The sequence below is a fragment of the Acanthisitta chloris genome, unplaced genomic scaffold, assembly GCF_000695815.1.
Source record: "Acanthisitta chloris isolate BGI_N310 unplaced genomic scaffold, ASM69581v1 scaffold11139, whole genome shotgun sequence".
Classification (NCBI taxonomy): domain Eukaryota; kingdom Metazoa; phylum Chordata; class Aves; order Passeriformes; family Acanthisittidae; genus Acanthisitta; species Acanthisitta chloris.
In genome coordinates, this window is record NW_008690843.1 from 45,510 (window position 1) to 49,888 (window position 4,379).

A 4,379-nucleotide genomic window follows, 5' to 3' on the forward strand; every position below is an offset into this window, starting at 1 on the left:
TGGTATCTTAGTGGTAAACTGTGATGCTGTCATGAAGCCTCTGGGTCTGGACACACCGTACAGATATTTGACAGTATTACTTCAACTAACATTAGCATCAGAAAGTTCCTACCTTGCAGTAAGACAATTTGCACATAGCTTCACAAGAAAGCCCAAGATTCCTGAATGTGCTGCCACTGCTCTCAACATAGTGCCATAAAATAACTTAACAGGGATTTTCTAGTTCATACCTCTGCCCCGGGTACGTGTTTAAACAAACAAAAATGTATTTTCATTTCATTCCTTGGACAATACCATTAACAAAAATGTCATATGGCTGGTTTATTACCAATTGCAACCAATACAAAAAGAACTATGTCACTGATTCCCTTTGTTGTGTTTCCAAAGTACGTAAACTATGAATTTTAAAGGACACTGCTTGTGTTTAATATGTAATTCAAATCTAAACTATCAGGTCATGAGAGACTGTGAATCCCTGAGCAGGGCTTATTTGTTTCATCTTTAGCTTTGAAGGAAACCAACCCTTTATCACCATTGACTCATTTAACATAATGTGCAAAATGTATCTATGGCAGCTACAGATTTACCACAGCTCCATCAATGTATATCAAATTAAGAGCTTTTATAAGTGCCTGCAGATTTTTTATTGTTTTCTTCAGGTGCTGCAATGACATGACATCCTTCTTGCCTTGCCCAAAGATGAAATATCTTGTGATCTGAAGTATGTTTACACAAGATCACTCATGGCAAAGATGAGAGCCAGACATGTAAACTTAAATGACAGCTCTTGCTCCATGTCTGTTCCCCCTGCAAACCTTCATTTTTAAAAGGGAGACATGAAACGGCCCTTGAAATGTCTGGACTAGAATCAAAAGAAAAATTTCCCTGCATTACGTACTTTAGTGCACATTTAGAATCGACTCTTTAGGAGATTGGTTTGGCATTTTACTAGTAAACCTGCTTTTATCTTTATGGAAGATTTTCTGGTCACTAGCAAATAAAAAAAGGAATAAAACTTTCCTCTGTACATCTAGATAGCTTTTAGTCAACTTCAGTTGATACTTAGAGAGACAACATTTCTGGAGTCCATCTGCTGTGTGAAACTACAATTGTTTCTCTTTCAGACCACACTACAGTCAACCTGATTCTTCATAAAGTTTTAGTCTTTAAGAGATTACACAGATTTTCAAGCCTGCTACTTTATAGTTTTCTCAAATTATTAGGTCCCAAAATATATGGAAATATTAATTCATGTTATTTCATTTATTTACAGTTTGGGATCCTGACTTAATAAGAATTTTGTTTGTTTTGCTCACCTTTCAATAACCACACTGTATTTCCTCTCAATTATAGACTTATGCATATGCATATACATATATATATGAATATACATGCATAGATTTACTCAGGTGTACATAAATACATTAAAAAAATAACCAGTTTTAAAATCATATGGGGGGAGACAAAGAGAGAGACAAAAAGGCATTGTAAAGATGGCCCACACTCAAACAACTAATATCATGCAATAAATGCCATATAGCTAATAACATTTAGATGTAGTTATGCTTTAGTTTAAGGAATCTAACTTAACTATTAATGGATTTTCAATTGCTGTCATACCTTTTTGCCATCTCCACTCTAATGAAAGAATGATTAGTCTGAAATTGCAGCAATTGCCTATAGATTAACCCCACAAGCTTCCACCAAACTGGATGCAGTTAAAAGGAGAGAATGTAAGAAGCCCACAAGTTTCCTGGATAAAGTCTTATCAAATAGGGACAAATTGTCTATCCATGTTTGAATGGTTGGTGCTCCAGCAGTGACAGAGCACTATAACAAAAATAAACCTACTTATAGAATCTACAGCAGCTACCTGTCAGCTTGAAAAAAATAGGAAGGTAGGATTTTTGGCATTTTTCTGGAATAACCCAACTCGGTCCATTCAAAGCTGTTGCTAAACCCACTATTTTTGGTGGAAGTAGTCTTATGTTAATGAATTGAATGCTTTGGAAAGTCCCACCCAGGATGGCTATATCTAGGCTCTACAGCCAGCTTGCTCAGTAAAAGTCCTTCTTGCACTTGTATGAAAACCTCTAGGGATCAATGGGAGTGGTAGGCTAAACATTTTGAAAACCAGGTAATTTCTGCTTAGGCACTCATTTCTGGAATTGTAGCCAGCCCAAATCACTCAAGACTAACTCTACCAGTCTAATAAAGGATCAGTGTATCTGAATGTTTTAAACTAAACAAGAGAAATATACCAAAGCTCACAAGAATTAATTTAGCACTGCATACAATCAAGATGTAGCCAAAATCCTGCAACTTTTTAACACCCAGAGCATATCTGCAAACTAGCTGATGAGATAAACCTCACTGAGCATTTTTGGTAAAGAAGGGAGGAGACCTCTCCACCCATCACCTCTGACCCTGGTCCTTCAGCCAGCATTGCCCATCAGCCTGGCAGACCACCCAGCCACCTCCCCGGGCACCACAGCCCTGCCTCCTCTCGTGGTGCTGCCAGGGCTGCCTTATTCCTTTGGACAGTTTGCATTTTAGATGTGACAGAACAAAGCTTCATATGAAAGAGGTAATTTAGAAGGCTTTTCTGTTGGCCTTTGTAGGCTCACTGATTTAACTTTATTTAATCTGGTTCTATTTAAACTGACGCGAGTTTCACATGAAATTCTTTCATGTCTGTTTAGTCCATCTATTTCTACTATTTTACACATAACTAAAACTAGATGAAAAGTGATTAAAAATTATGCTATGGAAAGAATTCTAATAAAATTAGTGAAATAGTGAGCTCATGAAATAATGAAATTGTATCTTATTGCTAGGGAATAAATTGTGAGCAGATGGATTAGTTCCACTCTATCAACTTTATTAATATGGCAGTAATAAATGAAGGAACAGTTGGCATATTGACTTCCATTCAACTGTCTCCCTCTGTTCAGCTCCATTATTCAGTGATAGATGAACCTCCAAAGATTCAGAGGTTCAGGCTGCCTTGTTCAACACCCAAATTAACTAGATTGAACTGAAATTCATGGGTGTATAAAATAGGTCTAGAAAGCTCTCATAAGGAGAGGCATTCTCCCAAGAAATTTCAGTTCACTACTTCTTTTGGCTGTGAAACAATGGCTATTATTATTCATCAAGTACTGCCTAAGACATAGATGAAGACATTGCCTACATCAAAAGACACACAAAGCCATTAAACAGAGAATATGGGATTCATGGGATGAACTGATGGAGTAATGTGTCCATGTGCTGCAGCTATGTTTTAAAGGAAAGAAACTGTCCCCACTGTATTTTTTAAGGAACCTAATGTCTTCCATCTGCAAAAATGGGATAATAGTTCCCCAATGACCCCAAAGACACTGTCACAAATAGCACGTTAAAAGATTATGAGATGTTCAGTTCCACACGGATCTGTTAAGGGCCATAAAAACCCTTTAGAAAAGGAGCCTGGGCACTCACAGCATTGGAACATGCAGTGCACAGACATCAGCAGGAGACTGGGAATGATATGAATAGCTGAGATACTGTCTGTGTTGTCAAGGCATGGTGGAGACATCAGAGAACTGTCTGAAATATGGACAAAGTGCAGCCATCAGTCTAAATTGCTTTCAAGTTATCATAGTGCTATTGACATTGTTGCTATGATTAATATTACTGCATCTTAAGAATACAAGCATACCCTGAATTCTGTGTTTTTTCTCTCCCAACAACAAACTTCTGCATATGCATGCTTTAACCAGCGACAGAAGAATGTCATATCTACACAGCATCTTTACTGTCTGCTAAAGAACTTTTGGAAATCCCAGTAGTTGTCTCTCTACAAAGACAACTCCCTCAAAGCATTTACAGATTATATGGACAAAAAAATTTCATCTTGACACTACAGCAGAGGGAGTGTCTTCCTCTGCATCGAGAATGCTAACCTCACAGAAAGCCAAGAAACTTTTGAGAAATAAGCATTACCTATTAAGTGAAAATATTTCTAGTTTCATACCACTAATAATAATGTATTTTATGTGTCTGGGGAATATAAAAGAGTCCTTTCAATCTTGGAGGGATTTTGATTCAATTCCGTTTTGCAGGCACATGACATCAGTCAGACTCTATTGCCCTTCCTGCTCCCAAATAGTCAGTAGTTCAAAGTTCTGCATTTGTGAGCCACAGAACAAAAGTATTCACATGAGAGCTAAAAAGCAAATCTTGTGAATTATAATTCTGAACAGCTCAGAGATCCAGCATAATTAGTTGAAGTAAGGCAACTGAAATAGGAGTCCAACTTCATTAAGAATAGAGTATTATAAACCTGTATTTTGGAAAATGTTTCAGGCTGTACCTTAAGATAATTACTGAGATTTCCC